This window comes from Peromyscus californicus, unplaced genomic scaffold (assembly GCF_007827085.1).
Source record: "Peromyscus californicus insignis strain IS unplaced genomic scaffold, ASM782708v3 Scaffold_23__1_contigs__length_62951481, whole genome shotgun sequence".
NCBI lineage: Eukaryota > Metazoa > Chordata > Mammalia > Rodentia > Cricetidae > Peromyscus > Peromyscus californicus.
In genome coordinates, this window is record NW_026294534.1 from 9968283 (window position 1) to 9981378 (window position 13096).

The window sequence follows — 13096 nt, forward strand, 5'->3', positions numbered from 1 at the left end:
CTCCATCACATTGTATTGTGTACTTGATAATACTCTCATTTCCGGCATATGGTTCAATGGCTTCCGTCCCAATGTATTTACATCCAAATGCGTGTCCATGTACTCAGAGAATCAGACAAAGAGTGGTGGTGCATGTCTGTAATCCTAGCACTTGGGAGGCTGAGGCAGGAGGATTGCCATGAGTTTGAGGCCAGGCTGGGATATATAATAGGTATCTTGTCAACCTGTGGTTATGGGCAGGGGGATGGCCACATCTGTTGCTTGGTCTGAGGTGTGGCTGGCAGAGCTCTGCAGCCCAAATCTCCTTCCATTCATGACTACAATGTTGAGGTTTGTGATCCTGGGGTGGTTCTCAGGTCACTGTTCTGACCTTAGCCTGTCTCTGAGGTGGTGTACAGTTCTATCCTTCAATCAGAACAGCCTCTATCTTCCTAAGACCAGCTGGATCTGCTTGCAAAAGTTCGTCATAGCCAGGCATTATCGACTTTCGACATCCTCCTAGAATGAGAGGGATGGAGGATTATTGGACCCTCACTTGAGTGTACCATCCATTCCTCCCAGCCAGTTGTATGCAAGGTTGCCTTAATTGCGTGTGACCTCAGGCTCTTGAGGAGAAGCTGAAGCATAGAGCTGGGAAGACGAGGGTAAGGATGGGGTGGTGGTGGTTCTATTTAAGCAGCCACAAGGGAAGCCATCATTCATTCTGGGGGCAGACCTTCTAGCATGGCCGTTTCAGGGTCACCTACACTCTGTTAATGAGCCTAATAAACTCATTGGTTCCCTAGGTTGAACTTTGGTGGAACAGAACTTTGAAGGAGGGGGTAGGCGTTGATTAACACCCCTCCACTTGAGAAAATTCATCAGATACTTGGGGACAGTGGAGGCAGGGCTGAGGAGTCCCATGGCAAGGGTGCCTCTGAGGGGTGTGCTGTTGTCCCCAGCAGGGGCTTTTGATGTGTGTGGAACCATTGATGGTGGCTGAGGACACCTAGGCCAGGCCTCTTACCTTCACTGCCTGAGCTACAAAGTTTGTAAGAAGCTGGTGGGCACATGAGCACTCCCCACTCACTTACCTGTCTTGGCATGGGTGCCCAGGGTATGTGTGCTGTAGATACTATGATGTAAATTGTCCAAGGACCTGGGCAGACCTTCTGGGGAGGTCCCTGTGACCTTGGACATGCAGCCGCTTAAGTCCACCATGTAATACCATCCCCATGCACCTGTGTGGAGCGCGCCCACCCCCAGGGCATCGAGAGCGGAACACCACCCTCCCATTCTTGCTTCTGTGCCTCCCCCAGAGGAAAGTATGCGTTTCTGTCCCCACACAGGAGCCCTGTGTGACCTGCCCAGGAACACCCTCTGTGTCTCTTTCATAAATGTTTTCTGCTCATGCGTAGTTACTTGTAGGTTTCAGATAGTCCCAGTTTGTTACTTTAGAGATTTTAAAAAATATACCTTTTATTGGCCAGCTAGCATTTTTTTTTTTAATGTGTAGTTTTTCAAGACAGGGTTTCCCTGTGTAGCCCTGGCTGTCTTGGAACTCACTCTGTAGACCAGGCTGGCCTCAAAATCAGAGAGTCACTCACCTCTGCCACCGGAGTGCTGGGATTAAAGGAATTCAAGGCATGTGCCACCACTGCCTAGCCCCCACTCAAATTTTTTTTTTTTGGTTTGTTTTTCGAGACAGGTTTGGTGCCTGTCCTGGCTCTCGCTCTGTAGACCAGGCTGGCCTCAAACTCACAAAGATCCGCCTGCCTCTGCCTCCGGAGTGCTGGGATTAAAGGCGTGCACCAGCACCGCCTGGCCAAAAAAAAAAAAAAAAATATTGTAAGTTAACATTTTTTTCATAGTTCTGAGCGTTTGGCCTGCATGTATGTTTGTGCACCATGTGTGTACCATCATGTACCAGTCATGATGGATGATGACTGGTGCCCATGAAGGCCCGAAGATGACATAGGATCTCTTGGAACTGGAGTTTCAGAAGGTTTTAAACCGCCAGGTGGGCACTAGGAATCAAACCCAGGTCCTTTGGGAGAGCAACCAGTGCTCTTAACAGCTGAATCATCTCTCCAGCCACCAGTAGTTTCTTTTTTCTTGATTATCAAATCTATTCAGTCCTTCCCTAATAGTTTCTTATTTGGGAATTAGTTTTTAACACTTCATATATTTAATATTTGTTAACAGTACTATATAAACTCTTCATATATTATAAGGTCTCTTGTAAAAGGAAAGAATGTATTTTGTATAAGAAGCTTCTAAATGTGCTCTTTAAAAACTTCAATTGCGCATGGGGTGGTGGTGGTGGTGCACACCTTTAATCCCAGCACTCGGGAGGCAGAGCCAGGCGGATCTCTGTGAGTTCGAGGCCAGCCTGGTCTACAGAGCGAGATCCAGGACAGTCACCAAAACTACACAGAGAAACCCTGCCTCAAAAAACCAAACCAAACCAAACCAAAACAAAAACAAAAACAAAAACAAAAAAACCCTTAAATTGCATTTTATTTATTGTGTGAGATGAGGGTCACATTTGTGCCATGCTGTGCATGTGGAGGTCAGAGGGCAGCTCGTGGGAGTTGGTTCTCTTCTACCACGGGACTGACCTCAGGTTGTCAGCCTCGGGGGCAAGTGCCCTCCCTTACCAGCTGAGCCGTCCCCCCGGCCCACGTGCTCTCTCAATATAAATGGCTGTATGTAAGACCATGTCCCAGTAAATGACCCAAACAAGGTCCTGATACATAGTGGAGCTCAGGTGCAGCAGTGAGCAGGGGAGGTGACAGGAGGGATGCAGGTGGCCGGGTCAGACCCAGACCCAGCTCAAAACCTAGTCATGATGAACAGGGAGTGCCAGCTCCCCTCCAGACACTGCAGCCATGAGTGAGCCGCCCGCAGGTAGTAACAGTGCCCCTCCTGAGCACACGGACTGCAGCGCCTCCGTTCTCGCACAATTCAGGAGTACATGGTAGCCTAGAAAAGAACTGCACGCATTAAAACTGGGTAGCTATTATGCGGTGACTGACCAAGTCTATGGGATGTGGTCCTGTAAAGGATCGTCACAGATTCCTGGACTCAGACGGCCACTGCTTTTATTTCACCCTCAAGCCCCCATGCTCATGTCAAGACCTCTGGACCCCCTCAACCTCCAGATGAGGGCTGGATGGGTGTGGACAGTTGGAACCTTGGAAAACCATGGAGTAGAGTAAGCGGCTCATCTGGAGAAAGCCGAGATCAGTGAGATGAACTCTCAGGGGTGCCCAAGCTTCTGACGTCGTGAAAGACCGTGTCATCTTCAAGGTTTGAGCTCAAGAATGTCAAGAGCTCACTGAGTTATAGAAATCAGTTACAGGCTGGGGAGGTGGCTTTGTCAACGAAGGGCTTGCCATGGAAACGAGGGGACACAAGTTTGGATCGCCAGCACCTGTGTAAAAGTCAACTGGGTGTGTGCATCACAGTGCTGGGGACAGTGTGCATCACAGTGCTGGGGACGTGTGCATCACAGTGCTGGGCGGTGTGCATCACAGTGCTGGGGACGTGTGCATCACAGTGCTGGGGACAGTATGCATCACAGTGCTGGGCGGTGTGCATCACAGTGCTGGGGACGTGTGCATCACAGTGCTGGGCGGTGTGCATCACAGTGCTGGGGACGTGTGCATCACAGTGCTGGGGACGTGTGCATCACAGTGCTGGGCGGTGTGCATCATGGTGCTGGGGATGTGTCCATCACAGTGCTGGGCTTGTGTGCATCACAGTGCTGGGGACGTGTGCATCACGGTGCTGGGGACGTGTGCATCACGGTGCTGGGGATGTGTCCATCACGGTGCTGGGCGGTGTGCATCACAGTGCTGGGTGGTATGCATCACGGTGCTGGGGACGTGTGCATCACGGTGCTGGGGACGTGTGCATCACGGTGCTGGGGACGTGTCCATCACGGAGCTGGGCGGTGTGCATCACAGTGCTGGGCGGTGTGCATCACAGAGCTGGGCGGTGTCCATCACAGTGCTGGGTGGTGTGCATCATGGTGCTGGGCGGTGTGCATCACAGTGCTGGGCGGTGTGCATCACAGTGCTGGGGACGTGTCCATCACAGTGCTGGGCGGTGTGCATCACAGTGCTGGGCGGTGTGCATCACAGTGCTGGGCAGGGTGCATCACAGTGCTGGGCGGTGTGCATCACGGTGCTGGGCGGTGTGAATCACAGTGCTGGGCGGTGTGCATCACAGAGCTGCGGAGATCCCAGAGCTCACTGGCAGCCAGCATAGCTGAATTGGTCTCTCAATGAGAGATGCTGTCTTAAAAAAATAAGGCGGTGATACGACTCAGGGTAAAGCAATTGCCATTGAACGATGAAAGCTTATGGACTGAGTTCAGGCCCTGGAACCCACATAAAGGAGAGAACCAATTCCACAAAGTCGCCTTCTGACTGCTAATGTACACATCACCACACACACACACACACACACACACACACACACACACACACACACACACAAAATATAGTAATAAAATATTAAATATTAAAAATGGAAGCTTTAAAAAGGGCAGAGAGTGATCAAGAGACATCCAAGGTCAACCTCTGGCCTCTACATATGTATACACATGCGTGCACCCATACAAAACATGTACATTCAACACACATACAACTACAAACAAACACAAACCCAAATCTCACTCATCATCAGCAAGCTTACCATTTTGTGTGGAGCTGTGTTCATAGCTATTCTGGGGCACCCCGGCTGCCGAGTGCATGTGTCTTCCTGTAAATTCCATATTAACCTTGGTTGTACAACCTTACAGCATCGTTCTGTCCTGCCTTCGTGGCATAATTATCTAAAATGTGGAGCAGTAAGTCTGTAAACTTAAAAATAATTCCCCTCAAAGGATTTCCTGGGAACTGTGAGGTCAAGAGCTGAACAGTGACCCCTCTGCTGCTGATAACATCTACTTGTAAAACGCTACTTGACCTTTGAGTCTCATAGGAAGGAAGCCTGTGCTGCCCCCTCCCCCCCATCTTGAGACAAGGTTTCTCTCTGTAGCCCTGGCTGTCCTGGAACTCACTCTGTAGACCAGGCTGGCCTTGAACTCAGAGATCCGCCTGCCTCTGCCTCCCAGTGCTGGGATTAAAGGCGTGCGCCCCCCACCGACTAGCTTTCCGGTCAGCTTCTCTTTAGTGTGATACAGACCTTGGGCCCTGAGACCCTGTGTTTTACACCCCACTCCCCACCAGTGCTCTGCAGCCCAGTGCAGGAACCCACCGCATGGGTGGTAGCAATAGCAGAGCAGGTGTGTGCAGGTCACTACAGGACTCAGTATCCCTGAGTGTCCGCCCCAACCCCGGCAGCAGCTGGCTCAGGACCTGTGGCTCGGAAGCAGCTTAGCTGAGGAAATCTGCTTCTGCTTTGTACTTTTCCTGCTGTCCTGCCCCGACCCCCACCCCGCCCCCACCCATGTTCCCAGCTCCCTTCCCTTCCACGGTTCAGCCTGACATCACTGAGCCCCCCGGGCACACTCTGTACACAAGCCACTTTCTTTGGTAGGTCCTTGTGTGTCATAGTTTACCCTCTGTCCAACTGAGAACAGAAAATCAGCAGAGAAGTGCCCATTGTCCTGTGCTGTGGGGAGGACAGTGAAGGCTGCTGGGTGGACAAATGCTCTTTCTCTGGCTGGCCCTCCAATCGGATTTCCTCTGGTTCCCCCTGCTCTGGCCGGATGTCATTGTGGGGCAGATTAAGAGTCTTAGTGGCTTCTCCAGAAGGTCCTTATGGAGAAAGTGAGTGGTTGTCATGACCATTACCTACACTGTCATGAACAGTTGGGTGGGGGGCGCTTTTTTTTTTTTTTTAAGTTTCGGGGAGTTCTGTTCAGGAGAAGGCCAAGGCTGAGAGCTAACAAAACCGGATCTGGATCCTCAGATCTTTCCATGACCTCACCCTGAGAACAAGGTGTCCCTTGCCTGCTCCCCATGCTCTCTGTCTTTATCTCTCCATCGCTGGTGATCCTTGGCTCTGTCTTTAAACTCTCTCTGGCTCCTAGGCTCTTCTCTGTTACTGGTAACTTCTTCAGTCCAATTAAAATGATTTTCTGTCAGAGGTTTGGGTTCTGTGAATAGATGGACGATGGAAAAGCATCAAGGTAAGTCATGATTTACATCAATCCTTGAATACGGGAGAGGAAGAGAGACCCAGGAGTGTGGGATGCAGACAGGAGAGCTCTAGTGGAATGTGTCTCCAAGGAGCCCCACCCAGCCTGGGACATCAACAGCTGGCTCCATCTGCTTTACTCAGATGCAGTAAGCAGGCTAGGGGAGCTTTGGGAGTGCTGACAGCCCTGACTCCCACATGCCAGAGGCTCATGGGTTGAGAGCCTGAGAGGTGCACAGCTCTGATTCCTCAGCACGAGCTTACAACCCCAAGCTTTCCGAGCTAGGGACTATCAGCTCTCCATGCTCAGGCCCGAGCAAGCTTTAGGCTTTTGATGATGGTTCTCTAGCTTTGGGTGCCAGGACCCTTGGCTCTTAGCCGCTCGTGTTCCAGCCCCCAGACTTCAGGTGCTCGAGGCTTGGCTCTCTACCCTCGGCAGCTCCCTGGAGCTCTTCTAGCCACAGGCTGTGGTTCTTCCGCTCGGTTCTTCCCACACTCAAGTTCGACTGTTTGAGTTCTCCGTCGTCGTCTCCAGAGGCTTCCTGAGGGGACAAGTGAGCTTAGGGTTTGCAGCCTCAGGACTCTCCCCAGCTGCCTACTAGCTGCTGTTCCTGGGTGCCTGGGACTGGGGACGCAGAGCTTCACCTGTCCTTAGCGTCGCCTGCTCAGCCTGTGATAGAGACAGTAGGTAGCAATGTACCACCCAGAAGAGGCCATTACTGCCTCTGGTTGCAACACGGAAGTAGGAATAAACAGGAGGGGCCTCCTAGGTTAACGCATCAAGAGTGAGAAATCGCCTACTTGTGTATCGAAAAAAGGGGTGCAACAAAATTCTGCTTAGCTGCAAGTCCACCAGCCGCAGACTTGCATGTGCATGGCTTTCATATACACCTCTCTTAAGGAGAGATGGCTCAGCGGTTAAGAGCACTGGCTGCTCTTCCAAAGGTCCTGAGTTCAATTCCCAGGAACCACATGGTGGCTCACAACCACCTGTAACAGGACCCGATGCCCTCATCTGGCATGCAGATATACATGCAGAGCACTCATACATAAAATATAAATAAATAAAAATTAAAAAAAGAACCAATTGGAAGCTTGGCACTTCACCAACAGCAGGCCCTTCAGGTGATTCTCTGCGGAGCTGCTCCCTCTTGAGGCAAAGGCTGAGCGAGGTCATCTGAAGTTCACTGAGGCAGGCATGCCTGGCCTGGCTTGGAGTTTTCCAAGGTGCCTGTGGTGGTAGTGGCTGAGGTAGGAATCGCTGCATGAGCAGCAGCTGTGGCTACAGGAGTCCCTGCAGCTGGAGTTTCCTCAGAGTGACCATGTTTGCTGAGAAAGGGAATCCTGGACCCTGGGATGGATGAGGAGAGATGAGGTCAAGGACCATGGGTTGAGCCACCGACTCTTCCTAGAAGCTCGGTCTCTCTTTCCCTAAGGTCCTGCAGGTGGGGAGGACGTGCTTGATTGTCTCCAGTAGTCACCAAGAAGGGGCCAGGAAACTGCACTGTGCATAGCCCCAGCTCTCGGGAACCCTGGGTTATAGGCTTCACAATCCCCAAAACTGTTAGTGTCTCCGCTTCTGAAACCCACTAGCCCTTTGAAGGGCAGAACCACAGTCCCTGATACGGTGCCTCCCTCCCTCCCTCTTCTCGAGGCCTGGGCTGTAGCTCTGACCGGTTCTGATCCTTTCCGCCTTTTGCTGGGCAGTACAGTACAGTGTAGCATCACCCAGCCTTCCTCTGTGGCGCTGCCCATCAGACTCAGTGGTACCTCCACATCCTGATGCTGTCCTTGGCAGGCTATGTTCAACTGCTGGACCCTTTACTCAGGGTCTCCAACCTGCTCCTCTGTGGCGTTGCCCATCAGACTCAGTAGTACTTCCATGTCCTTATGCTGTCCTTGGCAGGCTATGTTCAACTGCTGGACCCTTTACTCAGGGTCTCCAACCTGCTCCTCTGGTCTTCACCCCCTCTCCCCTGCCCCGCATAGTGTCCTATCAGCTGCTGCCAGGAAGCTGAACATGGGAGGGGAACAGACCAAGAGAACCATGGAAGTTCACCCCCGGGTACCAAGAGTGGCCACATGCTTTTCCTTTTAGATTTAAGCTCCACACCACCTCTCCTTAGGCAGGGAGCCTGGCCACTCAGGCTCGTGGCTTGTTTCACTGAGACACTGAACAAGGCTTTGTCTTCCTTAGGACACTGCCACAATCCCACATCTGAGGACATCCTTTTTCCCACAGATATGGCTTGGTTGCCTCCCCAGCCTGGTAGGACGTATCTAAGCATCTCCTTTGCATTCATCTTCGTGATACAATTACAGCTCCTGACTGTTCCCTATGCATCTAGCAGTTTATCCAATCTCACTCTCAGTAGAACTTAACGTTTGAAACATTAGTTAGGAAATGGAGCAATGCTGAGCCAACCATTAATACTTTATCATTCACTTTGCTTTTGGGATACAGCACTCCAAGGGTGATGCTGCAGCTGAGGGTCATCTATGAATGACTCGACTTACCCACTGGGAACAAAGCCTTCAACACTCAATATCTTAACCTTAACAGCTCCCAAGCAGGTGGCAGCCCTTAGGGGTGACAGTGTAGCCTGGGATCCTGCTTGTCTTACAGCTTCACCTGAGCATGGGCTGGGTACCACAGCATCCATGATTTGCACTGTGACAGTGTAGCCTGGGATCCTGCTTGTCTTACAGCTTCACCTGAGCATGGGCTGGGTACCACAGCATCTGTGGTTTGCATTCTAGGTGGATGGAGAGGGCCTCACAGAGAACTGTGGGTGTCAAAGTCCATGGCTGTGGCAGAGAAGGAGCCACTTTGAGGTCTGTTCTGCTGCTGTGGGAGAGGAGAGTGGCCTTGGCAGTGCTACCCTGTTTGGTCCTTGCAGGCTGCTCTGGGTTTCCTGACACTGACTATGGTAGCCTGGTCTTGGGAGAGGAGGTGGAAGCTTCAGAGGAGGAGGTCGATGAGCCTAACAGAAGACAAATTCACCAGAGTCCCTGAACACCATGCAGAGAGTTATGTCTTTTGTTTCAATATTAGAATAGGGAGCACTGGTACCGCCCCGCATGGACACAAAGCAGTGTCTATACTCCATGGGTCACAGTTCTCACCTTCAGGTGACCTGTGAGTGAGTCAGGCCAATCTGCTGTCACCGGGGTAGAAATGGCATAGAATACACATGAAGTTGGGTAAATAATTACCATTCCTACACCGTGGCCTGGGCTGAAACGTGTTGTCCTAACAAATCCGAGAGCCACTGGTGAAAATGTGGGTTGGCACTAACAGAGCAAGAACCCCTTTCTTACAGAACCCCGCTCCCATGCCTTACGGGGCTGTGTTCTCTCCATTACCCACATTTCCACCCTCTCAGGTGGAGTCAGGGGTATTCAACATAGCACACTCAGGCACCCACCCAGCAAAGCTTACCTGGACCCAATGGCGGGCTATTTAAAATGTAATGCATTTCATCTGCTAAGTGCATTTTGCCACACAGGGTCTCCGTGTCCCGCGCACATTGCTGGTAACTTGTCCCGCCGCTTCCCCAGGTTGCCACCATGGAGCACCCTGCACAGGCTGATGTAATGCCCACAGTGGGCGGTATAGCCCACATTCCACTCTACGCTGGACCACCCTGAACGTCTATCCACCCTCACCAGTCCAAGACCCTCTCCAGACACCAGCGTCTGGATTAGAGCCTTGGGGGCATCGGCATACAGCCCAGAACACTTTGTACTTTCCCGTGCTGTGAGGAGTTTTGTTTCCTCTACTTCGGGTCTCTGTTAGAATGGCTTTGCAAATTCTAATCCATGCCATTGGATTCTTACTGTAAAGTGGGCATCAAAGGCTCACAATTGGCTTTGATGGCTCTGCAGTGATGATGTAACCACCCCTAGATTTCCCACAGCCCTAGATCTCAGGCCAAGGCTTGGGAGGTGCAACTCCAAATCCAACACCACCCTCTGCAGGTGACTATGGCATACTGCAATGGTTAGGTCAAACTGAAGAGAAAATGTTCAGAATATTGAGATAGAGACAAGTAAAAGCATATTAAATAACAACAAAGTTACTAAAGATAAATGGCAATAATAACACCATATTTTCTATTTTTTTACTTTGTATGTGTGCATGTTTGTGTGAATGTGTGCGTGCCTGTATTCAAGCATGTGAATGTGGGTGTGGGTATGCCACAGTGTGCATTCGAAGTTGATGGGTTATAATCAGGCTTTGCTTCTCACGTTCCTCCTTGTTGGAGACGGGACGCCTATTTTTTGCTGTTGTTTTCCATTCTGTATACACTGGGCTAGTTGGCTACAAGCTTCCAGGCACTCTCCCCATTTCTGCCTCCCACGTGGGAACACATGGCTTACAAATCTATGCTACCTTAGCTAAGTTCTGGAAATCTGAACTCAGGCCCTCAAACTTATGGTGGCGAGCAATTTATCCAGTGAGTCATCTCCCCAGCCTTTCAGAATATTTTAGGTACATTTTTTATATTATTTAAGGGGTGCATGAACAATAAGTGCTTGTTAATCAAAGACATGAAATGCATTTTCTTTTCAGGGCAGTGCCTGCCATGCAGATGACAGGCACCCTGGCGACACATGTTTCTGCCTATAATACAGCCCACGATGTCCCCAGTGGGTGCCTGCTTCTGTGTGAGCTCTGTGTTCTGTGCTGACAGACTGAGAGTCAGTGCCCCAAGGGGCCTATTGGTCCTGTAACCAACAGGGCTTTACCCACTTCAGAAAATCCCCAACGTCATCCCAGAATTCTTCACCATGGGCCAGAATCTGTGTCTAGCCCTCACTATGTAAAAATTGGAAGATTGTGGGAGAGTCAGTGCTTAGGAGTTCCAGCCTCATTCAGCTATTCCGGTTCATGCGAGATGGCCTTTGTCTCGGTATTGCTCTCCTGCGCCAGGACCTGTCTCCACCACACCATGGATCTCCAGCTCCTAATTACTTTGCCCCATACAGCATGACTGAGGTAGAGCGGGCGTGGACACTTCGGATATAGTGTTACTTTTGTGCTATGGGACTCCAGGGAGCCTGTGAGCGTCGCCTGTTGGAGGCCACACTAGATGGGGACCTCTGTGATGCTTCCCACTCACAGGTCTTTTTTTTTTTTTTTTTTTTTTCATGATTGCTTCTGCTTCTGGCCCTGGCTGCTGACTTTTCAAATATACGAATAATATTTTATCTAAAGGGATCATTTGAGATCAATTATTTATACTAAGCTAACACTTTCTAAATGTGAGGTCATCTTTAAAACTGAAAATTATCATAATCACGAGGAGTTACCCATCCACTTAATAACTATTTATTGACAGATAAAACTAGGAGGTTGTTTTAAAAAAATACAGGTCTGACACTTGGCTGCCAGTTAGATGGCAGGAAACAAATCAAACCTCAACAGGCAGAGGCAAGCTGTGTTAGCCACTCAGGGAAGCGGGCATCATTGCAGGCAAACCCTCTCCAGTGAAATTTAATGCTCTCTTCAATGAAATTTTTATGTCACACCCTTGGCATGCTAAGTGGCTCCTGTCTGCCGTATTTACAACACAGCATGCCAAGGAAGGTGCCTACCATCTTTCTTTCTTGAATATAACCTTAAATTGAGCATGCTCAGGAGTTCACATCTTAACAGCATGTTCCGTGATGTGCCCATCTCCTGAAGTGAGTATGTGTAGGCTCCCTGAGTAACATCCGGGCACTTTGGGGAAGGCACTGCTTTGGAAATGGCCTCCTGTCCTTTCCTGGGGCAGGCAAAGAATCTTCCTCCTCTTGTTTCATGCTGGTTTGTTTTGACTTTGTACTCCCTAAGATGCAAACCCAATGCATTGGTTATAGAACCAGAATTTCGTCCAGAAAACCCAGGATGTTTGCCAGCAGCCACCTGCTCAGCCTCGAGTGGCATTTCCCTTGTCAGTCTGTGCTCAAGGAGGACAGTTTTGAGATGCTGGATGTAATTCATTCTGTCTATAGAATTCCCCGCTTGCCTTCACTCAATGCTTCCTGTAGCACACCTGTTCCCATCACAGGGCATTCAGCTCCCAGTATCAATGTTCTGAAGACAGTTTCTCCCTTTACTTATTATTTAGGTCAAGAACACTACACATGAGACCTTCCCATTGCTGTGTCTCTGCATCCGTTCCTCCTGGGGACCATGTTTGCAAGTGACAACCATCCTTTAAGAAACTGGGCAGAGCCCAGGTGCAGCAGAATGTGGGGAAAGTTAAGGATTTGGTCTCGTCTTGGTCTGATCAAGCCGAGACATGTCTCTGTGGGTTTCCTGGAGGCTCTGCCTGGTAGACTGGAGTCCCAGGAGCTGCAGGTAGGGGTGCGGCTGGCTCTGTGTGGGCAAGTTTCCACACATGTGGCAATGGGTGGCACCTCTTTAGAATCACTTTATCTTTCTGGGTTTAGATGAGACCCACAGTAGAGAGAGAAGTCGATTTTACGAACACATCACAGGAGCAATGACAAAATACAACAGTGTTAGTATTTGAGTAGTCTTAAAGGGATGGGTCAACTGTTTCAACACAGACGTCTGCTTCCGGGGGAATCTAGTCACCAAGCCAACTTCCTTGGTTGTGAAGAACAGGTGAGCAGTGGGACGCCGCAGGCGCTAAGTCAGGTTTGAGCTCACCCTGCCCTCCTCTGTTTGTGATGTTCCTGAGGTGGTTCCACAAGAGGTGCGAGGCAAGGAGAACACTGACATTCTAGAGGCAACAAAGAAGAGTTCATATCCCAGATGCTTCCCTTTACCAGAACCTGGAATTTATGTTTCTTACCAGGCTTTTAGCACTGTGTTCTCTCACCATGCTTCCCAAGGTCGTGGAGGCCTTTGTTTCTAAAACTTCTCAACAACTTCCAACCGTAGTGCACATGCAGCGAGGCTGTGCCGCCATGACGGTTTTATCGGCTTCATACTTTATCCGTCGTGGGT

General features: G+C 50.3%; 1 protein-coding gene across 1 annotated transcript in view; it reads left to right on the plus strand.

Moving 5' to 3' along the window:
• Positions 1-5470: 5470 nt before the first annotated feature.
• The window catches only part of Myom2 (myomesin 2), an 89605-nt gene continuing 81979 nt past the window's right edge, over positions 5471-13096 (plus strand). The window contains exon 1 of the mRNA XM_052751769.1: positions 5471-6124. The gene's annotated coding sequence lies outside the window, so the exon portion shown is untranslated. The remainder of the gene's footprint in view (positions 6125-13096) is intronic.